Here is a 26,359-nt window from a genome sequence, read left to right as displayed (position 1 = left end):
ATTAATTTCTTTCTCTGAGGGAATAAAATTATGTGTTACTCTCAGAATTGTTCCTCAGAACCACATGGTCGTTTTTAGTCAGACCAAAACACATTACTATTTTGAAGTACTTGTGGAAAATATAGTTCATGTCTGCTTGTTGATTAGAAATATGGGCCTTGGTGGGAATGCAAGCTGGTGCAGCCACTCTGGAAATAGTATGGAGGTTTCTCAAAAAATTAAAAATAGAACTACCGTATGACCCAGCAATTGCACTACTAGGCATTTATCCAAAGGATACAGGTGTGCTGTTTCGAAGGGACACATGCACCCCCATGTTTATAGCAGCACTATCAACAATAGCCAAAGTATGGAAAGAGCCCAAATGTCCATCAATGGATGAATGGATAAAGACGACGTGGTGTGTATATACGCGCGCACACACACACACACACACACACACACACACACACACACACACACACAATGGAGTATTACTTGGCAATCAAAAAGAATGAAATCTTGCCATTTGCAACTACATGGATGGAACTGGAGGGTATTATGCTAAGTGAAATTAGAGAAAGACAAAAATCATATGACTTCACTCATATGAGGACTTTAAGAGACAAAACAGATGAACCCAAGGGAAGGGAAACAAAAATAATATAAAAACAAGGAGGGGGACAAAACAGAAGAGACTCCTAAATATGGAGAACAAACTGAGGGTTACTGGAGGGGTTGTGGGAGGGGGGATGGGCTAAATGGGTAAGGGGCACTGAGGAATCTACTCCTGAAATCATTGTTGCACTATATGCTAACTAATTTGGATGTAAATTAAAAAAAATAAAACATAAAACAAGTTAAAAAAAAATACAGGCCTTGGGCTCAACAGAATAATTTCGCTGGAGATGAATCTTGAGACATTAATTAGCTATATAAAACTGAAGATCTGAAGTCATGAAAGTAGAGATTACCCTGGGAGAATGTGTAAAGTGAAGAAAGAAAAGACAAGGAGGAAATCATAAGGGCCTCTAATACTTAAGCAGGAAACAAAAGGTCAGAGGAAAATAACAGGTGTGAAGACTGGTTATCAGAGAAATAAAGGAATTCAGTGTCCTAAGAAATATGTGGTGAGTAATGTCAAAAACTCCAGAGAGGTGACACAAGATAAGGGCTGAAAAAGAAAAACACTTTAAATCTAAAAGCTCATTTGTGATTATTTTAATAAGTTTTACTGACATAATTAACATATAAAATTCACCCATTTAAAGCATATGTCAATTGTGTTTATATAATCGGAATTACGCAACCATCGCCACTACCAAATTGCAGAACATTTTCGTCACCCCCAAAGAAACCCTTTATCCATTAGCAGTCACTCCTCATTTCCCCTTTCCATTAGAGACTTTTCAGAGAACACTTCAGAGAAGTTGAAAACTGAAAAAGTAAAGAATTACAAGTAACAAAGGTCTATTATTCTTTCAATTCTTTGACAGCAAAGGGAACTAGGAGAGACAGGAGGAGATATCAGGAATGGCTGTTTAAAATGGTTAAGGCCTTCAACATATGGTAGGTGAAAGACAAGACTTCAGGGGACAAAGAGTAAAAGGCACAGAAGACAAGAGATACACACTAGCTTAGATACTGAGTACAGCTGAATATCAATCAGAAGCATAGATTAAGGGTCTGACTTGAAAAGAAGAGACATCAGTCAATAAAAACGGAAGACTGGGGAAGGCCAATGGTGGAAAGCAGATTTTTACTATCTAAACTTGATAGAGTTCGGGGTGCCTGGGTGGCTCAGTCTAAGGTTAGGCATCCGACTTCAGCTCAGGTCTTGATCTCACAGTTCGTGACTTCAAGCCTCACGTCCGGCTCTATGCTGACAGCTTGGAGCCTGGAGCCTGCTTCGGATTCTATGTCTCCCCTTCTCTCTCCCTCCCATGCTCATGCTCTGTCTCTCTCGGTTTCTCAATAGTAAATAAACATTAAAAAAAAGGTTTTTTAAATAAATAAACTTGGTAGAGTTTTAAATATTTCATCATTTGTAAGCTTTATTATTTATTTTTTTAAATATAAAATTTATTGTCAAATTGGTTTCCATACAACACCCAGTGCTCATCACAACAGGTGCCCTCTTCAGTGCCCATCACCCACTTTCCCCTCCCTCCCACCCCTCATCAACCCTCAGTTTATTCTCAGTTTTTAAGAGTCTCTTATGGTTTGGCTCCCTCCCTAACTTTTTTTTTTTCCTTCCCCTCCCCTATGGTCTTCTGTTAAGTTTCTCAGGATCCACATATGAGTGAAAACATATGGTGTCTGGTTTTCTCTGCCTGACTTATTTCACTTAGCATAACACTCTCTAGTTCCATCCACATTGCTACAAAAGGCCATATTTCATTCTTTCTCCTTGCCAAGTAGTATTCCATTGTGTACATAAACCACAATTTCTTTACCCACTCATCAGTTGATGGACATTTAGGCTCTTTCCCTAATTTGGCTATTGTTGAGAGTGCTGCTATAAACATTCGGGTACAAGTGCCCCTATGCATCAATACTCCTGTATCCCTTGGGTAAATTCCTAGCAGTGCTATTGCTGGGTCATAGGGTAGATCTATTTTTAATTTTTTGAGGAACCTCCATACTGTTTTCCAGAGTGGCTGTACCGGTTTGCATTCCCATAAGCTTTACTATTCTAAAACAAAGGTAATGAATATGAAACAAAGGGATTTTCCTGTTATTAGGATATACAAAGTAACAAGAGACTGTCTCACTTCAACAATGAAAAGCAAGGTAAAAAAGCTAAAAAAAAGAAAATACTTTTAAGAGACATCAGAGAGCAGAACACACACACAAAAAGTCTAATGAATTAAATTCCAGAAAGTGATAAACCTCTCATGAAGAGGCCGGTCCACTGCTACTCAAATCCCTGGCACAGAAGAGCAGGAAGAATGCATTGTAGACAGGGATGAGAAACTCATTAGACTTTTAACAAACACTTTCAATAGCCACGTGTAGGCTACCATGACAGATTAGAATTCTGAGGCATGGCAGAGGTAAGTCTGAATGGTCTAAAGCCCTAAGAATTACAAGGAGTCCCAGGCATGGAACAAGTCTGTACCTACCCATCAACGCTTTCCCTTGGGTCTTCATTAAATGCTTAGGTAGCACACTGAAACCTGGGACAGGGCAGAAGAGCTAAGGGATCCCCCTTAAAGTATGTGGGCCTCCCTGAAGTATAAGGCAGCCACCCTCCAAAGGAGGACTGGGCAGGTGAACAGGGAGAAATCCACCTGAGGCACTCCAAGTTTTCGGCTACCCAATGGCTGGGGATGGGGCAGAAGAGCTGAGAAAAAGCCCTCCAAAGCATTCCAGGCCTTTATGTAAGACAGGTGCCCTCCAGAGAGGCTGGAGTAAGGGCAGCAAGGCAGAGAGATCTCCTGAGACACCAAAAACCAAGAAAGAACAAAGTAGAGAACAAAGAGACTTCCTGACAACCTAAAAAGCTAGCAGCTAGGCTGAAAAAATCTTTGGAATCAAGTCAATGTTCAGATCCCAAATCCTTCTAAAGAGAAAGCCATTATTGCTCCCCAAGGTACTTCAACCCAATAGTGAACTGAATCAAATTAAAGTTGAAATAAAGCACAGACCCATCTTACTTAAAAATCAGACTTTCTCAATTTAGTGGCCTGACAGAATAAGGGGCATTTAAGTTGTCTAATATATAATCAAAGATTAGGAGACAAAGAAGAAAATGTGATCCATTGTCAAGGAAACAGTCAAAATAAACAGACACAGAGATCGCCCAAATGTTGGAATTATCAAACAGAAACTCTACAATAGTTAGGATGAGGGGTGCCTGGGTAGCTCAGTCAGTTAAGTGTCCAACTCTTGATCTTGGCTCAGGTCATGATCTCATGGTTTCTGAGTTTGAGCCCTGCACTGGGCTCTGTGCTGACAGTGCAGAACCTGCTTGGGATTCTCTCTCTCCCCTTTCTCTCTCTCTCCCTACCCAGCTTGTGCTCTCTCTCTCTCTCTCTCTCTCTCTCAAAATAAATAAACATAAAAAAATTAAAATAATTAGGATGCAGACACTAAATGATCTAGCAGAAAAAGGAGATGCATATACGGGGTGATGGCGGTTTCAGCAGAATGATACAAATTACAAAAAAGAATCAAATACGAGAAAAATATATCAGAAATGAAGAATTAATGGACTGAACAGCATTAGAAAAGATGGTTAAACTTGAAGACAAATCAGAAGAAAACATCCAGAGAAAAAAAATAGGGGAGAGAGGTAAAATACCATGCCTGTAGGACAATTTCAAATGATCTAACATTTATGGGACTTGGAGTCCCAAGAGAAGATAGAAGAGCATGAAACAGAACAAATATTTGAAGAGAAAATAGCCAAGAACTTTCTGCAAATGAAGAAAGACCTCAACCAAGCAAACCTAAGAAGTTTATTGAAGCCCAAGTGAGATAAAAATACACTACAGGGGTCCCTGGGTGGCTCAGTAGGTTAAGTGTCTGACTCTTGATCTTGGCTCAGGCCATGATCTCACAGTTCATGAGAGACAGCACAGAGCCTGCTTAGGATTCTCTCTCTCCCTCTCTCTATGTTCCTCCCCCAGGCCCAAACACACTCTCAAACTTTTTTTTAATTTAAATTTAAGTTAATTAACATACAGTGTGGTCTTGGCTTCAGAGATAGAACCCAGTGATTCATCACTTACGTATCCCAGTGTTCATCCTAAAAAGTGCCCTCTTCAATGTCCATCACCCATTTAACCCATCCCCCACCCACCTCCCCTCCAGCAACCCTCAGTTTGTTCTCTGTATTTAAGAGGTTTTTTGTTTTTTTGTTTTTTGTTTTTTGTTATTTTGAGAGAGAGGGCACAAGTGAGTGAGGGGCAGAGAGAGAGAAGCAGGGCTCAAGCTCACCTGGAATGGGGCTCAAACTTAAGAACCGTGAGATCATGACCTGAGCCAAAGTCAGATGCTTAACCAACTGAGCCACCCAGGTGTCCCCTCCCCACCTCAAAAAAGTCTCTTATGGTTTGCTTCCTTCACAGTTTTTATCTTATTTTTCCTTCCCTTTCCCTATGTTAATCTGTTGTTTCTCAAATTCCACTAGTGAAATCGTTTGATATTTGTCTGACTTAAAATAAATTTTAAAAAATATATATACTAGAGAATGAACCTAATGGGATCACAGAGTAATGTAGGTTAAATGACTACCTGGAAAGAAGTGGCTTCAGTTCCTATTAATATTCGCAGAGTTAAAGTCAAATCAATCTAAAATATAGAGTCTATTCCTAAAGAAACCAGGGAGGTTAGGGGCACCTGGGTGGCTCAGTCAGTTAAGCGTCCAGCTTCGGCCCAGGTCATGATCTCACAGTTCATGAGTTTGAGCCCCACGTCAGGCTCTGTGCTGACAGCTTGCAGCCTGGAGCCTGCTTTGGATTCTGTGTCTCCCTCTCTCTCTGCCCCTCCACAGCTCATGCTCGCACTCTGTCTCTGTCAAAAATAAATAAACTTAAAAACAAAACGAAACAAAAACAGGGAAGTTTCTATAAAGACTTGTAGAATTTAAAACTTTTCTCCAAATTTATATATGTTAAATATATACCTATATTTCTTGTTTAGGGTATGACACAAACTTCTTTTTAAACCTAATTTTACTCTATGATTTTTAATGATATTTTCACCTTTCCTTTTTTTTTTTTTTTTGGTTGAAATCTTTTTTTGATAAAAATTAATAAGCTAGGGGCGCCTGGGTGGCGCAGTCAGTTAAGCGTCCGACTTCAGCCAGGTCACGATCTCGCGGTCCGTGAGTTCGAGCCCCGCGTCGGGCTCTGGGCTGATGGCTCGGAGCCTGGAGCCTGTTTCCGATTCTGTGTCTCCCTCTCTCTCTGCCCCTCCCCCGTTCATGCTCTGTCTCTCTCTGTCCCAAAAATAAATAAACGTTGAAAAAAAAAAAATTAAAAAAAAAAAAATTAATAAGCTAAATCACCAACCTCAATTAGCAAAAATAAATATTCTCTCAAAAAAAATCCTAAAATCTACATCTATTAATATGAACTTTCCATAATTAAACAATATACTTCCATGGAGGAAAACCACTAATATACTCAATTATTAGTGTGACAGGATGCCAAAGGTGTGTAAGAGACATTCATGTGAGCTGATTTACAATGTTAAAAGATCTCTATTGGCTTTGCCGAAAAAAGACCTAAGGAAAACCAAAATGGAAACCAGGAGACCAACTAATATGTAACTGAAACAATCTAGAAAAGCACCAGTAAGGACTTGAACTAGGTTGGCAGCAATGGAAATATTAAGAATGGTTTCATTTAAACTAGCAAACAAAAATGTTAAGTTTAGACAGTAAATGAAATGGGGGAAAAACACAACATGACAGAGAATGATTTAATTGGTGGGAAGGGGTATTATTTTTTAACAGTGTAGTGAGGAAAAAGATGAAATTGGAATGGTAACCTGGACATAAGGGGTGAGTCATGGGAAAGCGAAGAGAGAAACCATCCTGAGCTTCACAAGTTTAAAGATGGATGAGCCTAGCAAGCTCCCACACTCTTTAATCTCCATACTACACTTTATAATTACACTTTGCCCAAGTACTACAAGCAATTAATAAAGGGTTTGATTCTCTCATTTTGACAAAAAGCACTACACTGTAGTCTAATAAGCACTAGCAGTCATTATACCACCTTGAGCTCCTAGGAGCAACATTCTACACATAAAAGATTCACAACACAGGGCATTCATCAAGAACAACTTTCTGTATCTGCATGTATATATCACTCTTTGGGAGGGGGACATGGAAGGGGGAATACAATTACAGCAAGAGTTTCCTGTTCAAAGACATTTCACTAACAAAGCAGTTTTCAATCTAACTCAAAATCCCAACACTAGTACTGCTTTGTGAAGATAATTACTGAACTTTGGACTACTTTATTGTCCATTCATTTAACATGAATCATTAAATATACTCTGACATTACCCCAATTCCAACAGGACAAATAACAGTAAGCTTTTGTGCTAAATGTTATGGTATATGCCTCCATTTCCAACATAGCTTAAGAAAACATAAAACTGAGTTATAATCAAGAACCCCCAAATAGGGAATAATAATGAAAAACTGACATGATGAAAAACTGACATGAATTTTTCTAGAATATTCCCCCCAAACTCCAACATTACTATGGCTAACAAAACCTTGTCTTCACATGACACCAACTGCATTAAATTTGTAGTTTTATAGAACAGTGATAACAAAGAGGAGAAAATGTAGTAGCAAGACTTGAGGCTTAATTATCAGACTTATTAACTGTGTAATCTTAAACTAGTTAATCTCCCTTTGTCTTAGTTTTCTTATCTGTAAAAGATCACATCTCAGTATTGTTGGGGTTAAAAAAAAATAATATACGTAATGCCTAGTTTATCACAGGCATTTAATAATACATATATGTATTACTCAAGTCCAGTTATTGGAACAACCATCACTATATTCATACCACTAAAAAAAAGGCAGCTTATCAGATGAAAAGATGTTCAATAGCATTACTCATTAAAGAAATGCAAATCGGGGCGCCTGGGTGGCGCAGTCGGTTAAGCGGCCGACTTCAGCCAGGTCACGATCTCGCGGTCCGTGAGTTCGAGCCCCGCGTCAGGCTCTGGGCTGATGGCTCAGAGCCTGGAGCCTGTTTCCGATTCTGTGTCTCCCTCTCTCTCTGCCCCTCCCCCGTTCATGCTCTGTCTCTCTCTGTCCCAAAAATAAATAAATGTAAAAAAAAAAAAAAAAAAAAAAAAAAAAAGAAATGCAAATCAAAATCACAATGAGATACCACTGCATACCTACTAGAATGGCTAAATTATTGGAACCCTCATCCTTTGCTGATGGGAATGTAAAATGGTGCAGCCACTTTGGAAAACACTTTGGTGTTTTCTCAATAAATGAAACAGAATTTCCATATGACCCAGCAATTCCACTCCTAGATACATATACCCAAAAGAATTAAAAACAGGATAACTGTACACTAACCCTCACAGTACTATTCACAATAGCTAAAAGGTAGCAACAATCTAACTGCCCATCAAAATATGGGTATACAAAATGTGGTGTTTTACTGAATCTCAAAAGCATTATGCCAAGTGAAAAAAGTCAGACTCAAAAGGCTATATATCCTGGGGTGCATGGCTGGCTCAGTTAGAAGAACATACAACTCTTGATCTAGTGGTCATGAGTTTGAGCCCCGTGTCGGGCATAGAGATTACTAAAAAAAAACCAACAACGTTGGGATTGAGGGAGGAATGACTTCCTCTGAGTTGCAGATGACCATTTGTTACATAAATAAATAAATAAATAAATAAATAAATAAATAAATAAATAAATGGCTGAATATACTGTATTTATAGGACATTCTGGGAAGGCAAAACTAAAAAAATCAGTTATCTAGAGGGTAAGTGAAAGGTACTGATTAATCACAAAGGGGAATAAAAATAGTTTTTGGGGTGATGGAGTGTGGTGGTGGCAGTTATACACCATCACTAACTCATAACTTCTAGAGCTGATACCTAAAACAGATGAAGTAAATTGTATCTCAATAAATCTGATTTTTAAAAAAACCCTAAATAGTGTGTCATACATTTCATTTTTCATTTTTTTTTAAGTTTTTTTTTAAAATGCTTATTTATTTTTGAAAGAGAGAGAGGGGACAGAGCATGAGTGGGGGGAGGAGCAGACAGAGACAAAGACACAGAATCTAGCAGGCTACAGGCTCTGAGCTGTCAGCATAGAGCCCGAAGCGGGGCTTGAATCCTATGAGCTGTGAGATCATGACCTGAGCTGACATCGGACTCATTTTTCATTTTGTTTTAATGTTCGTGTATTTTTGAGAGAGAAAGAGACGGACACATAGAATCCGAAGCAGGCTCCAGGCTCCAAAGAGGGCCTCAAACTCAGGAACTGTGAGATCATGACCTAGAGGAAGTCAGATGTTTAACTGATTGAGCCACCCAGGCGCCCCCATGTCCTACATTTCAATACAGGCAGAATTCCAGTCCAATAAATGTCATTATGAGATCTAGTCAAATAAAACTAGGCTACATTCCCTGGAGCCAAAAAGACCACCTTTTCTCAACTCAGCACTGTAGTCTAAAAAATATATACACACTAAACTAAAAAGAGATGTCAGAACAGTTATAAATTATGTCATGAACACATATAAAGTAACTTAATAAAATCAGCTTGATTATGGATACTTACAGCACTATGGTTTTTTATAGGTATAATTAGGTCTCCTTCAGAGCTTATCTTGGGAGGAAATTTAAGCTTCGTGTAATTCCCTAACCTGCAAATAAAACATCTAAAAAATTGTTTTCCTGTTCCCTAATTAGGTACTTTTTCCAAGTGTGTATCTCTCCCATCAACATCCACATTCTTTTCACCAAAAGGCAAAGCACCTGCTCGGATTTCCCTTTATTGTGTCCTATTGTCATTTTCCCTACCCTTTTATCTTGAAAGAGGCTTTTGTCTTTGCTTTTCCCTCGCATTCCACCACAGAACTTTATTTTTAAGTAGGCTCCACACCCAACGTGGGTCTCAAACTCACAACCCCAAGATCAGGAGTCCTGCGCTCTAACATACTGACAGCGGAACTCTTAATGTCTTCCTGCCTCCACTGTTATTTTCTGAAGATAAACTGCCAATTTCTGTTTTATAGGTAGGAAACTACTTTTTAAAAAATAGCCTGTTTCAATCAGGATTTCCCTTTATTGCAAATTTTTTAATTTTCTTATTTTTGAGACAGACAGACAAAGCGTGAGCGGGGGAAGGGCGGAGAGAGGGAGACAGGATCCCAAGCAGGCTCCAAGCTCCAAGCTGTCAGCGCAGAGCCTGATGCAGGACTCGAACTCAACTACAAGATTGTGACCTGAGCCAAAGTTGGCGCTCAACCGACTGAGCCACCCAGGTGCCCTAAATTATTGCAAAATTTTTAACCAAATTTCTTAACACTGCCTATTCTATACCTTTCTCACAAATTTCTTATCAAATCCCTACTCATTTCACAATAGGAACTAGCATTACTCATCTACTCATTTAGAGTCCAACTTCTCTTTCAGTCCCCTTAACCATGTCTTCCACACTACTCAAGCCACAAGTTCATAGCTTGTGTTAAGATTTTCTGAATCACCCAAATAATATAAAGGTTCTGACCACTGGCCTCCAAGTTCTTTATTGTGGATGTTTACTTATTCTCATCTCTTATTTCACCCCTGTCCTGTCCTTATCTTTTCAAATACTTCCTTAAACTTTTATTTTCTCCTAAGTTTTTCTCCAAGTTCTTCCCTGTGCACTGAAATAATTCTGTCCCTCACACTTCATCACCTTCCTCCTACAGTAACAGTTTAAGTAAGATCTAAACTCTTTACTCAAGGGATACATGGCTGGCTCAGTCGGTAGAGTATGCAACTCTTGATCTCCCCATACCCCTACACCCCACACAGGGGGTAGAGATTACTTAGGAAAAAATAAATAAATACTTGTTGCTAAACCAACAATAATTGCCTTCAAATATATTAAAAGAGTGTTTAAAAATCCCATACACAGCCAGCCAGTGTGGGATAGGGAAGCAAAACAATGGGGCTTGACCCCAACATATCAGAGTTCAAAACCCAGCTCTACCATTCACAAATTGTAATTATAATTCAGCGGTTTAGTCTTCCTAGGCCCAAAATTATTCATCTGTAAAGTGATGACAATAAACTTATCTTTAAAAAAAAAATTCCATCTCAGGGGTGTCTGGGTGGCACACTTGGTTGAGTGACTTTGGCTCAGGTCATAATCTCACAGTTTGTGAGTTGAGCCTCACACGGGGCTTGCTCCTGTCAGCACAGAGCCCACCTAGGATCCTCTGTCCCCCTCCCCCCCCTTCTCTGCCCTTCCCAACTCACTTGCACTCTCTTTCAAAAATAACATTAAAAACATAAATTCCATTTGCTTTTGTACCTAAACAGCTAAATTAAAAACTTTAAGAAACCCAAAAAGTAGTTTAAAGTTATATAAATTTCCTTTTTAACTGCCTAACATGTGAGTGTGTACTCTCCCTTTGTTTTCTGAATCCATCAGTTCTAAATAGCAAATTGCAGAGAAATGGAAGGATACAACATATACACAAATGCACAAAATAAAGATATCAAAAATGTGACTCCCCCAGAAATAGAGAAAACAAAGTTTCTTCTAGTCCCAACCTTAACCCTATGAACAACCTAAAAGATATCCTATAGCAATATTACTCCAAAGTATAATTCCCAACAAGATTCATGTATGAATTCTATAAAAATGATGAGAAATTATAAACTACTGATAATTCATTTCTCATAGGAGTTGGTTTTCCTTTTCAAGCAGGAATCCAAGACAGAACAGAATTTTCAAACTGTATATCTGCATTGTTCAGTCCAGTAGCTACTAACCACAAGCAGCTTGAAATGTGGTGCTTGAAATGTGACTAGTCCAAAGTGAGATGTGTTTTTTTAAAGGGGGACTTTTTTTTAATTCATTTTTTTATTTTTATTTTTATTATTATTATTTTTTAGAGAAAGCGAGCGAGCACAAGCTGGGGAGAGGGGCAGAGGGAGAGAGAATCTTAAGCCTGACATGGGGCTCGATCCCACGACCCTAGGATCATGACCTGAACCGAAATCAAAAGTTCTACACTCTATCAACCGAGACACTCAGGTGTCCCAAAATGAGATGTGTTTTAAGTGTAAGATGCATGCCAGATTTCAAAGACACACACACACACACACACACACACACACACACACACACAAAGTAAAAAAGTATGTTACATATGTGGCTCTCATTTAGTATTTCTACCGGAGAGCATTAATTTAGATAAAAACTCTCAAGTAAAAAAATGGATACCAAAAAATAATTTTTTTAATGGATAACAAAATAAGCAGTTTAATATCTCACTGCTTGGTAGTATCACAGCAAGGTCTAGAACCTGATCACCTTTACCCTAACCTCATTAATAGGAGAAACTCATCCTTTAAGACTCAATTTGAGTATCATCTTCCTCAGATGCACTCCTTTCCCCTCACCAGCCCATACGACCATATCCTTTTTAGTACTTTGGATCTACTACTGCCCTTATAACCATACTATTATCTCTTGTGTCTCATTTTTTTTCTATACCTGGAACCACTGCAGTCCCAGGCATCCTTGCAGGCCCTATGAAAACAAAGTCTTGCAGAGAGTTAATTTTTAGCCCTATTCAGGTACAACAAATCAAATCACATACTATGTAAATGCACAGTATTAAAACAATTCACCTTTATCATTTACCTGTCTTAATTTCTTCTTGGAATATGGAAAATATAATAAAATAGATAATTTATGTTATCAAAGTGAGTAACAAGTTACAAAGCATTTAAAAAAGCGCTTTGCCCTGCTGCTCTGAAAAGTAGATGCTCTGATAAGAACTATGAGCTCTTGGGAAATTCAACACTCTCGTTAGATAGAAGTTCAGTTACCGAATGTGCTTACAAGTGCAAAATGTGCCAGATTAAAGAAAGATTCCTGGACATGTAACTCATGCACAATCTTATTTTAGAACCATTCATGGCAGAAGGGAGAAGCAAAGAATCAGATGCTTATAGGGCTCTCTGCTGTCAGCGCAGAGCCTGCTTCAGATCCTGTCTCCTCTCTCTGCCCCTCACCCACTCGCACGTGCAGCTCTCTCTCAAAAATAAAATATTTTTAAAAATTAAGAAAAAAAAGAATCAGATGCTTAATATACAGCTAATTGCCTAAAGTTATAGTTTCTAATTCCTAAATGCAAGCATGCCAACTTTTACGTTCCATTTAACAGCAAAACTTGTGAAACCTATGGATGAAAACAGCAAAATACAGCGCTTGCCAAGAAAAACTGCAACCAACATGCATACAAAACAGATTTTCATAATATGCTTGGTATCTATATAAAGTCACTTTTGAATTAAGTTTGAGTTAAATAACAAAATCTCTCTACTCTCAGTCATAATGCTTTTCAGTACTCAAAAACAGTCTTAATATTAAACAAGCAATTCTCTTCAACTGTATAGACCTCAACTAGAGCAATTCAGTCTAACCTGCCATGTGGAATAAGAGCACTAACACCAAGTATAGGAGAATATGCTGAAAGGAGTCTACTGGGGAGACTTAATCACAAGCCAAGGAGGCAAAGGTACAAAGTCTTTCCTGGTGTCAGTGTCCCTAGACCTCCAAACTGGCTTTCCCCTTACACTAAGTCTTCACCACTCTTCTAATAGCTTTCTTTTTTTCTACATCTCTTCTACTCTGTGACTTACTCCAATACAGTAAACATTTTTCCCAGCAGAGTGTCTGTCTTGACACCCACTTGGAAAGATTTGAGGACCTCTTTAATAGTTAATCTCGTTCAAAGACGAAGACCTCCTTCCTGTCAATTCAACACCCACTGTTCAAAATAAAAATATAATTACAACCTCAACTTCTATCAGGCTGATGAACAGAGCAACTACCACAGGCTCGCTCTTTCACATTATCCCCAGCCTGTCCTCCTCACTTAATTTTCATTTCCCTCCTCAATCCCTGCTCCCCCCCCCCCACAAAAAAATATTTCCACAGATGGAGAATCTCTTTTTTAAAGCCAAACCATTCAGTGAGGAAAATAAGTATGTGTTTTTTTCTTCAACTATGTATTGTTTCTCTCTCACTCAGGAAGAGTTTAGAAAATATTTTTAATCTGACCGCACTCCCGGAAAGATGATGCGCTAAATACATACTGAAATAATACTGTTTTCCCGAAGCAAGTGGATTCGCGGGAAAAAGGGAAACGGGAGAGGAAATAAAATCATTATCCCATAAGCTGGAGATGGGACAAGGAGGTGAAGGCGCGGGGGGGGGGGGGGGGGGGAGGAGGGGTGGAGGAGAGCTACACAGAACTGAGAAGTGCAACACACTTCGCCAGAATCTAACAATTCAACAAGAGAACAGGACCGGCCACTTCGGCTCCTGCCGGGTCCCGAAGGACAAGAGGGCTGTCTCCCTCCCCCCCACCCTTGGGAGAAAACTAACTTCCAGGCGCACCACCTCCCAGCCCCCGCCAAGAGGGGCCTAATGGGGATGCGGGCCCCTCGCACCTTCGGCGGGACAGTCAGCAACGGCCTGGGTGGAAGCAAGGCCCGGGGGAGGTGAGTCTGGCTGGGGCAACGCCAAAGGCGGGCACCCGGGGACTGGGGGCCGCCTCAAGAGACCCTCCCTTCCTGGGCCCCCCGGGGCCCCTCACTGCCCTTGAACAGCAGGGTCCCGGATACCGGCCCCCGCCACACCTATCGCTCCTCACCTCACGCTGCCCGAGCCTCTGCCTCCACCACAACCCGAGCCGCCGGAGCAGCCACGGTGCGAGCCATTTCCCTCTCAGCCGCCGCCAAGAGACTCGGCGGACTCCACGGCCAGCCAAGCACAGCACGTCACTTCCGACCAGAGAAGCACCGCCTTCCGCGCCCAGGCTTCTGGTGGATTGGCTGGTGCAGACGGCCTACCTGAGGTAGTGGGCGGGGCTTGGGCGCGTCCCGCGAGGCTAGAACTCAGGGTGTGGGGGCCAGGCTTCGGCTTTCCCGGGGAAATGCCGAGCAGGCTCTGGATACCTCTCCTCGCAACACCAGGCCGGGGACGGGGATGCCTCCTGGAACCCCAGCCGGCCCTCTCTCCGGCCGGGCGTCCGCCAATCACCAAAGTACTCTATTGTTCCCCTGCCCTCTCCGGGGATTCAGCAGTCTCCTCCAACCTGGCTGTGGCTCCCAGATTCGTGGTTTTGGCCCCAGGCCGCTGCGATATTAGTTTGTGACTGGAAGACTGAAAGGAACAGGCAAGATATAAAATCATGCACTCCAAGCAGTATTTACCGACTCCTCACGGTGGATCAGGTGCTGTGGGGCGTGTAATTAGTAGTCCATCACGTGGATTGTGTAAAGCTCTTTCACATCAGTGTCTCATTTAATCCTCAGCAGCCAGGTATGGAAGATAGTCCAATGATAACTCACAGCCAGACAGACGGCTCTTCACTACATTACCAAATATCTTTAGATGCAATCTCCATAATAATATCTGCCTCATGAGAATTGAATAAGATTATGCCTGTAGAGTTGAGCCTTCAAATGTCCGATTTAAAAATTATATAACCATGTCAAGCAGATAAGAAAATTGTCCGCGTTTACATATGGTGAAGCTGGGAGCAGGATTCAAACTAGGTTCTGATTCCAATCTGTAGCATTTTACAACAGATTGTCCCTTAAACGGTAAGAGAAGGGGGTGCGCTCCTTCCAAAGGCTTACAATCTAATGTGCTAGATAGACTGATTTGGGCTGCAATTTTCAGTTAAAAAAAAATTTTTTTTTTTAATGTGAGAAGGCTGTAAGTAGAAACTTAGCTCCAACAAATAATGGGAAAGAAAAGTTTTCTTTCTTTCTTTCTTTCTTTTTTTATTTTGTAGGGTGGATGTGAAGTGGATGAAGCCCTCTAATCACTGTAATAAACCTGCCTACACCTCCCAAGAAATGCGGAGACTGGATAGAGTTGCTATGCTATGGAGAGGTCTAGAAACAACTGTATTCTTTGTGGCTATGGCTACCAACTCCTACTCTTAGCTTTCCATCTCTTCCACCCCTCCCCCAACCCAACTTCCAGGCAGACTTTACACACCCTAGAAGAATGTCCCTTAGGAATCTGTTTAGTTCCACAGCATTGTTCTGCTTTATCTTCTCATCAAAGGAGGAATTTCTAGAATTGGCAGCTCTTTCACAAGATTAAAAGGGGAGGGGAAAACGATTTATCTCAGCTGGTTTCCTAGCTTCTGCTCAAGAACTGAGTGTGCCTTCAGAAAGAAGGAAGACGCCTTGAGAGAACACTGTGTCTAGAGGGAATATTAACCATTTAACTTTTTTAATCTTTCTTACATTTTTCTTATGAGAAATATTTTCTGAGTCCCAGCAGCAGAGGGCCTTTGCTTGAGTGAACTTCATTATGTTGTTGTACCTCTTGAATGGCCAATACTTAACAGGCTCTGATTGACCAGAAGGGTCCCAATAGGAAGAGATAGAAAGGGAGTTGAATAGTGCTCCAGATTCCAAAAAATCAGCATCCACAAATTGCCAGGTGTCAAGAATCTGAACTAGTAGCCCTCCCTTAGCAGCTTCTCTCTCTGGCAGAGGGTGTATGAAGATGCATGTGTTAGCAATAGAAATACAGATTTCTAGGACAAACTGGCACTGCTGTCATTTGAAGAACCAGATAAGAACATAGTTGGCAGCCATTTCTCTCTTCTTTCTCCTACTAGCTTCAATATTAAGATTTGAAGGTAGAGAAAAGAATTGAGGAGGAGGCATTATATTTTTAAGTGTTCCAATCCTAACCTCCCACAGAGAACTTAACAGCACCACAAATATTTCCAAACTTCTTCCAGTACCAAATGAGAAATGGGCAACCTTGTTTTATCACAGGGAAAAGAAAAAAAGGCTGATATTTATTGAGCATTTGCTAAGGCCAGGCCCTCTTCTTAGTGCTTTACGAGTCATTGAATTCCTCTAACAATCTTATTAAAAGGTGCCATTATGATATCCTCATTTTGTAGCTGAGAAATTTGAAGAACAGAGAGCATAAAGTAATTTGCCCATAGTCACACAGCTACTAAATAGTACAGCTGGGATCCAAACCTGGGTCTAACTGCAAGGCCCATGCTCTTTTACCTTCAAACTGCCCCCCAAAAGGCCATGGAGATTTTAACAGCTATAAAATAGCTACTAAAGGCCATTTATCAGTAAATTCTTCACTTTCCTTTCCCAATGCTGTATCCCTACCCCAGTAGAACTCTGCTGAGTCCTATACCACACAACGTAAAACCTGTGGTCTCTACTTCTTGGAGATCATTACCTAAGACAGGTAACACTGTCATAGAGAAATGACATTATGAACATTAAATGTGTGGGTAGTAAAAGGATGTAAAGTTTGTAGAAGGAATAGGGAATGTTGCCTTGTAATTCATTCAGAAAAAAAAAAAGTATTGAGCCCCTGTTTGCAATATATCAGACACTATCATCTGTGCTAGAGATACAGTAGTGAACAAGACAAGGTGTCCCTGCCCTCATAGAGCTTAGTCCATGTCCAACAGCAGAGACCAACATTGAACACCTAATTAAACAATTGTTTAAACTGTGATAAGTGGTGTGAAAGAAAACTACATGTGCTTTGATTTAGAATAGAAGGCAGGGGCGGCTGGGTGGCTCAGTCAGTTGAGTGTCCAACTCTTGATTTTGGCTCAGATCATGATCCCAGGGTCATGGGATCAAGCTTCGTGTAGGGCTCCAAGCTAAACATGGAATCTGCTTAAGATTCTCTTCCCCTCTGCCTGTTCCCATGCTCATGTGCTCTCTCTCTCTCTCAAATTAAAATATATATATATAAGATAAAATGGAAGGCAGAAAGGCCTTCTCTGAGGAACATTGAGCTGACGTCTAAAGGATGAGTAGAAATTGAGTGAGGATGAAGGAGGAGACATCCCAGGCAGAGGGACAGTGTGTGCAAAGACACTGAGGGAGGAAGGAGGATGGTTCAACTGAGGAACTGAGACGCCAGTGTTGCTGTTGTACTGGGAACAAGGGGGAAGTGGCTTCAGAATTGGTGGTGAGGCAAGCAGATCATGCCAGGCCTGGGAGGCTATATTAAGAATTTAGATCTTTATCCTAAGAATGAGGAGGATTTTAAGCTCTCAAATGATCCAAGTTATATTTTTAAAAGATTTCTTAAGGCTGGGCAGAGAATGTAACAGAGGCTACAGAGGATTTAGGCAGCCCAGTTTAGAGATTATTACAACAATATAGGGAAGTGACAATGGTGGCTTGAACTTTGCATAAGGCACAGTAAATATAAAGCTGAGTCAGGGCTTCTGTCCTTGGAGATAGTCAAGTAGGAGAGAGAGATTTGGAAACAAGTATGATGTAGGGAGCATTACTAGAGAGAAGTCCAAGTAACGTTGGAAGCTAGGAAGTTCAGGGGAAAGAAGAGGGGAGGATGGAAGGTAATTAGTTACTTATTGCTACATATCAAATTACCCCCCAAACTCAGTAGCTCAAAGCAATAAGAATTAACTATCTCATAGTTTCTTTGGTCAGAAATACAGTTACAGACAAGCTATCTGCTGCCAGTCTCATCTAAAGGCTTGAATGAAGAGAGATCCACTTCCATTTTCACTAACATGGTTGTTGTAAGGTCTTGATATCTTGAAACATGGGCCTCTCCACAGGGCTGCCTCACACTATGGCAGCTGGCTTCCTCCTACATGAATGACCAAGAAAGAGCAAGAAAGAACAAGAGTGTGTGAGAGAAAGCACCCCTGAACAGAAGCCATGGTCTTTGTAACCTGATCTCAGAAGTGAGGTCCCATCACTTCTGCCATACTTTATTCATTAGAAGTGAGTCAATAAGGAGCTCCTGGGTGGCTCAGTTCGTTAAGCATCCGACTCTTGGTTTCAGCTCAGGTCATGATCTCACAGTTTGTGAGTTTAAGCCCTACATTGGGCTCCTCACTGACAGTGTGGAGCCTGCTTGGGATTCTTTCTGTCTATCTGTCTGTCTGTCTGTCTCTCTCTCTCTGCCCCTCCCCCTTCAAAATAAATAAATAAAACTTTAAAAATATATATGTTAAAAAAAAGGAGTCAGTAAGTCCCTCGTGTTCAAGAGGAAAGGAATACACAAAGGTGAGGCATACACAAAGGCTTGAATACTAGGAGGTGAGGAGAGGTCACTGGGGGTCATCTAGAAGCTGGCTACCACAGCAGGTTTCACAGAAGAGGTAGCACTTGAAGAGGTTACATTGGAGTTTTTCGGGAGCATCTCAGGAGGAAGGGCTTTCTAGGTAAAGAAAAGGGTATGTGAAAGATACAGAGGTATCTTTCTATAAATTTACTTCCATGAATTCTACCAATACACTTGCATCTTTGTGAAAAAAATATACATATACAAGGATAGTCATTGAGGCATTATCATCTTAGTTTGCTAGGGCTGCCATAACAAAGTACCACAAACTTACTGGCTTAAACAATAAGTTTATTGTCTCACAGTACTGGAGGCTAGAAGTCTGCGATCCACAATCCACGATCCACGTGCTGGCAGGGTTGCTTCCTTCTGATAGCTACAAGGGAAGTATCTGTTCTAGGCCTCTCTCCTTGGTTTATAGATGAATGTTTTCTCCTTGTGTCTTATCATCTTCCCTCTTAAAGGTCTCTATCCAGCTTTTCTCTTCTTAGAAAGATGCCAGTCAGATTGGCTTAGGGCCCACCCTAAGTGACCTCATTTTAACTTGATTATACGGAACATATCCAAATAAGGTCACACTCTGAGATATCAAGGGTTAGGACTTCATTATGAATTTTGAGGGTAACACAATTCAACTGAACAGTCATATAGTAGAAAAAGAATAAAAGGAATCTAAAATTTCAACAATAGGGAATGGATTAAGTAGGTTATGGTATGTCATAAAATGGGAAATGGAATACTGTACTATATAGCTGTTAGAAAGATGTACTGATAAGGAAAATCTCCAATGTGGAATAATCTCCAATATTCTGTTAAAGGAAAAAGCTGAGTTGACTAATAATTTGTGAAATGCTAGTATTTATGTTTAAAAAACTAGAATGTGTTGTAACAAAATAGGAAACTATTTTTTGGGAAAAATACACAAGAAATTAATAGTATTGTCTGTGTCTGTGAAGAACTCCTGAGAGGGTAGAGGTCAGCATATAGAAGGGAGCCTTCTTTTTTACTATAGACTCCTTTTGTACAGGTTGATTTGTTATCATGAGCACATACTACTTTCAAATTAAAAAAGAAATATATAGGAGCTTAGTAATTTCAGCATGAAGCATATTTAGAGTGTGCTGGATGCTAATAATTCTGATTAGAAATTGAGTGACAAAAAAAGATAAAAAAAAAATAAGTTGGTGTGGAACTGTGCAGACTGTGTGATGAAGGATGGGAGTTGTGATTAGTTCTTATGTTATAAACCTGTTTTAAAGTGGCAGTGGACTATTTTATCAGTCCTTCAAGGCTTTTCTAGTCCAGGATTCTCTAGCATAATCCTAATATTAGATTCAGTTGGTTTCAATAAATGTTAATCTTTTTTTAAGTTTATTTATTTTTGAGAGAGACAGAGAGAGAGAGAGAGAGAGAGAGCACAAGTGCATGCAGAAGAAGGGCAGAGAATCCAAAGTGGGCTCTGCAATGACCGCCCCGATTTGGGGCTCAAACTCACAAACCATGAGATCATGACTGGAGCTGAAGTCGGACACTTAGCTGACTGAGCCACCCAGGGACCGCCAATAAACATTAACTGAGGTCAGCCAGAAGCCAGGCTGGGTACAGGGAAACAAAGATGAATACAATATGATCCTGCCTTTGCAAAGCCTAGAGTCTAGTAAACCCAAAAATAGAACTGAAAAAACACAAAAGGTAAACAAGTAGAAAATGTCAATAAAAGTTATTGACTGTGGTAAAAGTTATGGTAAAATGGCATACCTGGTACCAACAGAGGAGCACCCAGCCCCACTGGACCAGAGGAAGAAGCTCTAAAGAATGAGCAGATGTTAGTCAGGTTAGGGTAGGAAACAATGCTTCAGGCAGAGGGAAAAGCATGAGCACTGGTACAGAGACCTCAAAATGGCTCAAGGTATCTGGAACTACTTGGAATTTAAATATTTCCAATAAAGGCAACTGTTTAAGAGGGTGGCTGAAAGATTTTTAAAATCTGTAGAGCTTTGTAAATTTATTCACATGGGTATAGTAACAGATTTTTTTAACCCATTTCCCCATATGATGGGTCCTGATTTTTAATTATGGTCACTGTGGCTGATAGTAATCTCCCTGTTTTCTGAAATCTTAACATCTAATTACTTACTCAGTTTAGTCCTTAATTACCTCCTATCTTAAAGTGTTTTCAAATTGTTCTGTAATTATAGCTTCCTTCCATCTATTGAGTTCTTAGTGTTAGACATTGTGCTCAGCAGTACAGATACTGTTTCATTTAGTCCAAAGCCGAAACTTTTTACCACTACCATCCTGAACTTCTCCAAGAGAAGATCATAAGCTCCCTGAGGGCAGAAAGCAAAGTTTAAATCTGGTTTCCCTTCTCATAGTTTCCCTACCCAGCCTCTCCTCCACTTAACTCCCTACATGTATAACTTCCCTTGACCTTATACTCCCTCCAGCTTCTGCCCGATTTCTTTGTTTCCCATGATAACAAAACTCAGAACTGTCTATACTTGCTGGGTTTCTCACCTCACCAGGCTTTCATCTCCTCCACATACTGAAATGTCTCCTATCAAGTCACTATTGACCCACATGTTGCCAAAGTCAGGTCAATTCTCTGTCCTCATCCTTCTGGATCATTCAGCAGTTTTTGACATCAGTGATTGATCACTCCCTCCTTAACACACTTTGCTTTTTAGGCTTTCATGATGCCAGGTCCACTTTGTTTTCCTCCAACCTTCCTGCTTGTTTCTTAGTCTCTTGTCAGCTCCCTCCCCTTTATCAGACTTCCAAAAGTAGGAATGCACCAAGACTTAGTCTTCAGCTCTTTTTGCTGTTTATACTGCCTAACTAGATGAATTCATCTGCTCCTATGGTTTTAAATACCATTCCTAGGCTAATGATTCTCAAATTTGTATCTCTGGCCCCTGACTTCTCCCCTGAAATCTAGACTTGGGTAACCATCTATTTGATATCTCCAATTGCATGTTGGGTGGACAAATCAAAATTAAGATAAACACAGATTAAGAACTCTCAATTATTACCCCACACCTGTTCCCCACTTCCCCATCCCCTCATCCCCTCCACAACTTATCCATCTCAATAACTGGCACCATTAGCCCAGTTACATAGGCCAAAAGATTAGGAGTTAGCCTTGATTCCTCGCATCTCCTCACATTCCAATCAGTAAGTTCTATTGGCTCTATCTCTGAAATATACCCTACTGCCTAAACTGACCCTCCTTGCCCTCTCAGTGCTGTAATCTGGTGCAAGCTATCATCTTAATGGGCCTTCCCATATCCAGTCTTGCTCCAAAAAGTTCGTTCACCAAGCAGTAATTGGAGTGATTTTAAATGGTAAATCAGATCACCTTACTCCTGACTAAAACTGTGGTAGCTTCCCATTGCATTGAGAATAAACCTTGCCTTTATTTACAAAGGCCTTGCACTATCATTTCCCTGTTTCCCTCTACCTTAGGGCTCTGCACCTTGCTCACTATGTTCCAGCAACAGTGGCCTTCTTTCCATTCCTAAATGGGTAAGAACAGGTAAGCTCTGTCCTGCTCTGATGACTTTATATTAGCTATTTCCTTTGCCTGGACTGCTGCCCCTTGGGTTTGACTGGCTCTTTTTGGTCATTCAGATCTCTGCTTAAATGTCACCTGCTTAAAGAGAACTTCTCTGACTACCCAATCTAAAAATAGCCACCTGGTCCTCATGTATATAACATCACTTTTATTTTATTTTATTTATTTTTAACATCACTTTATTTTAATGCTCTGTAAAGCATCAGTCACCTCCTGATACTTTAAAAAATTTATTTTAGTACATTGTCTTCTACACTAGAAGGTAGGCTCAATGACAGCGGGGACTTTGTCTTGTTCACCACGAATTCCTATACATTTAGAGTAGTGCCTGGAATTTAATAATTATTGATTGAATGAATGAGTGAATTTACTTCCATTTATATTTAGTCTTTCCCCCCACAGTTAAAAGGACAGCCAAGACCCATGTCTTAAAGGGATTAGAAATGAATGTGAATTATGAAAGGCAAATATATTTTTTTAATATCAGGGCTGTGAGATCAAGACCTGAGCTGAAATCAAGGGTCAGATGCTTAACCAATGGAGCCACCCAGGCGCTCCTGCAAGACAATTATTATTTAAATGAAAGTCCTGCTTTGTAAACCAAGAGTGGACAGCATTTATACTGCCACTGCAGCATTAAAAAAGATTCAGTTGAGAGTTACTATATAAGACATAAAATGAAGTTGGAAACTTTTCAAGGAAGAACTATCAACTGCTTCCTTCATGTGCTTCAAGAAGGATATCAATTTTGTGCATCATAAAAGTTATATGTGTAGGCTGTGACTCACAAGAGGAATAGCCAACCTACTCTTTTCTCTCCTCCTCTCCCCTCCCTATAAATATCATAAAGAAACAGCTATGATAGGCTCTTGAAAGAGCAGCTAACATTTTCTGAGAGCTTACTGTATGGTAGACTCTAAGAGTCTAATGGATTTAGTGAATTAACTCCTTTATTCTTCACAATAACCCTATGTGGAAGGAATAATATAATTCCCATTTTACAGATATGAGGCACAGAGAGGTTAAGTTACTTGCCTGGGTCACAAAATAAGTGGTAGAGCAGGACAAGCTGACCCCAGTGCCCCACTTCTTAATCATCTATCATGCTGTCCTAAGAGGTGGCATTTCAATGTATATATTTGTCACCACGGTACTCCTCTTTGAGACTATGGAGGAGGGTATGGACAAATACATGGGGGTGTGTGGGAAAGTGTCAAACCAAATAACCTATAGGTTTTTCTTTTTTGAACCATGGACCTTTTGGCGGTCAGGTGAAGTCTATAGACTTTTTTTCCGACTAATGTTTTTACATTCAAAACTAAAATACAATTGAAAACCAATTACATTGAAATATAGTTCTCAAAATATTAAATTAGCATTTGTTATAGTAATATACATACTTCTTTATTAATGTACTAAGTAAGACCTAATACCAGGTCTAGTGACTACCATAATTTCATAGCCGTATGAGCATAAATGATATTTCAAGATATTTTTAACTGTTATAATGTGACGTAGAAATATCTCTTGGGATGTCTATTGGTGACAAAGTCACAGATACTGCTAATACTACTGTGACTTATTGCCTACCTTAGTAATGGAAGGACTTGGTAAATTTCTGTCAGAGGTTAGTAAAAATAAAGATGTGATTTATTTTTCTTAAGTTTTTAGTTAAATTCTAGTTAGTTAACATACAGGGTAACATTACTTTCAGGTGTACAATGTAGTGATTCCACACTACCATACCACATTGGGGGCTCATTGCAGAGGTGCACTCTTTAATCCCATCACCTATTTAATCACTGCCACCACCCCCCCCCCCCCCCGGCTTTCTGGTAACCATCAGTTTGTTCTCTATAGTTGAGAGTCTGTTTCTCGGGGTTCCTGGGTGGCTCAGTTGGTCGAGCGACCAATTCCTGATTTTGGTTCAGGTCATAATCTCACGGTTTGAGAGGTTGAACCTCACATCTAGCTCTGCACTGACAGTGCAGAGCTTGCTTGGGATTCTCTTTCTCCCTCTCTCTCTACCCCTCTCCTGCTTGTGTGCTCTCTCTCTCAAAATAAATAAACATTAGTACATATATATATTTTAAAAGTCTGTTTCTTGGTTTGCCTCTCTTACTTTTCCCTTTGCTCATTTGTTTTGTTTCTTAAATTCCACATATTAGTGAAATTATATGGTAGCTACCTTTCTCTGACTGACTTGTTTTGCTTAGCATAATGTTCTCCAGCTACAATGTTTATAGTAGCATTATCTACAAGAGCAAAATTATGGAAACATCCCAAGTATCCATTGACTGATGAATGGATAAAGAGAATATGGTTTTATATATACAATGGAATATTACTAAGCCATGAAAAAGAATGAAACCTTGCCATTTGCAACGATGTGGATGGAGCTAGAGAGTGTTATGCAAGGGATCATAGTTTTTAAACATAAAACTGGCCAGAGTCCCAGTTGGGGGGTTGACACCACCCATAAAGCATTTTGATAACTAAATCTTCAATTCTTACAGGTTTTTCTCTAGAGCATAGAGAAAAAAATCCAAACAGCACAGTTTCAACAAAAACAGCCTGGAACCAGAAAGAATCAGACCAAAGGCCAGCATAGTTTTAGTAGGAACAGCCCAGTTATCAGACCACAGGGTAGCACAGTTTTAAATAGGAATGATCTGGTTTCAAACAAGAGGTGAAGAAGGCCAGTACAGTTCCAACAGAAACAGTCAGATTCGGTAAAGGAGTCAGAACAAATACCAGATGAGGACTCTCAGAAAAAGAAAGAAAAAAAGAAAGAAAGAAAAAAGCTTAACAGCCCCCATATAAAACCTGCAAAGCTCAAACACAAAAAGAATAGAGCTTGAAAGCCAGAAGCATCATCCTCAAACTCCAAAGTTGGTGAGAAAACAGTGAGCCCAATTTGCTCGGTGGGTGCTGGCACCTGTTTCCTCACCAGCTTCAGAGTTGTTGGGGGTCTTCTCTGAATCCCTTCTGATGACCCAGTATGTTAAACATAAAAAAATAAAACTGTTGGGGCACCTGGGTGGCTCAGTTGGTTAAGCGCCGACTTTAGCTCAGGTCATGATCTTGCAGTTCGTGGGTTTGAGCCCCGCATTGGGCTCTGTGCTGACAGCTCAGAGCCTGGAGCCTGCTTTGGATGCTGTGTCTCCCTCTCTCTCTCTGCCCCTCTCCCACTCATGCTCTGTCTCTATCTCTCAAAAATGAATAAACGTTAAAAAAATTAAAATAAAATAAATAAAATTGCCAGGGGCACCTGGGTGGCTTAGTCGATTGGGTGTCCACCTTCAGCTCAGGTCATGATCTCACGGCTCGTGAGTTTGAGCCCCGCATCAAGCTCTGTGCTGACAACTCAGAGCCTGGAGTCTGCTTCAGACTGTGTCTCCTTCTCTCTCAGACCTTCCCCTGCTCTCGCTCTGTCTCTCTCTCTCCTTCAAAAATAAATAAACATTTAAAAAATAAAAAATAAAAAAAATAAAACTGTCAGTTATTTTATAAGTAAAAAAAATTTTTTTTCAGGAACAACAGATTTGAAATCTAGACAAGCAAGCTACAGCAAAACCATAGGCATGTCTGGAGAGCAAAGGAGAGGACTGCTCTTTTATAGAGGAAAGGGGGGGATTTGGGAAAGCTGTCTTAAAAAGTAGGTCTAGGGGCGCCTGGGTGGCGCAGTCGGTTAAGCGTCCGACTTCAGCCAGGTCATGATCTCGCGGTCCGTGAGTTCGAGCCCCGCATCAGGCTCTGGGCTGATGGCTCGGAGCCTGGAGCCTGTTTCTGATTCTGTGTCTCCCTCTCTCTCTGCCCCTCCCCCGTTCATGCTCTGTCTCTCTCTGTCCCAAAAATAAATAAAAACGTTGAAAAAAAAATTAAAAAAAAAAAAAGTAGGTCTGCTGGTGTAAAGTTGAGTTCTAAGTATAGTGGCTTTTCATTGT

At 40.3% G+C, this 26,359-nt stretch overlaps 1 protein-coding gene and 1 long non-coding RNA gene across 3 annotated transcripts in view; one reads left to right on the top strand and one right to left on the bottom strand.

Moving 5' to 3' along the window:
- Positions 1-26,359, bottom strand: part of PIK3C2A (phosphatidylinositol-4-phosphate 3-kinase catalytic subunit type 2 alpha) — a 194,825-nt gene that overhangs the window by 105,660 nt on the left and 62,806 nt on the right. The window contains exon 1 of one of the 2 annotated variants that reach the window (XM_025927928.2): positions 14,373-14,527. The exons of the other annotated variant lie outside the window; for it this stretch is intronic. The gene's annotated coding sequence lies outside the window, so the exon portion shown is untranslated. Of the gene's footprint in view, positions 1-14,372; positions 14,528-26,359 lie in introns of those variants that run through there. 2 annotated transcript variants of the gene reach the window in all.
- LOC147576615 (uncharacterized) lies at positions 14,100-15,856 on the top strand. The gene is made up of 2 exons (XR_015240970.1): positions 14,100-15,043; positions 15,522-15,856. It is a non-coding gene; the product is annotated as an uncharacterized LOC147576615 (long non-coding RNA).

Source organism: Puma concolor, chromosome D1, assembly GCF_028749965.1.
Source record: "Puma concolor isolate L17-30 chromosome D1, mPumCon1.1.hap2, whole genome shotgun sequence".
Classification (NCBI taxonomy): domain Eukaryota; kingdom Metazoa; phylum Chordata; class Mammalia; order Carnivora; family Felidae; genus Puma; species Puma concolor.
Note: the sequence above shows the minus strand (reverse complement) of the source record. Positions and strands in the feature narration are given on the sequence as shown.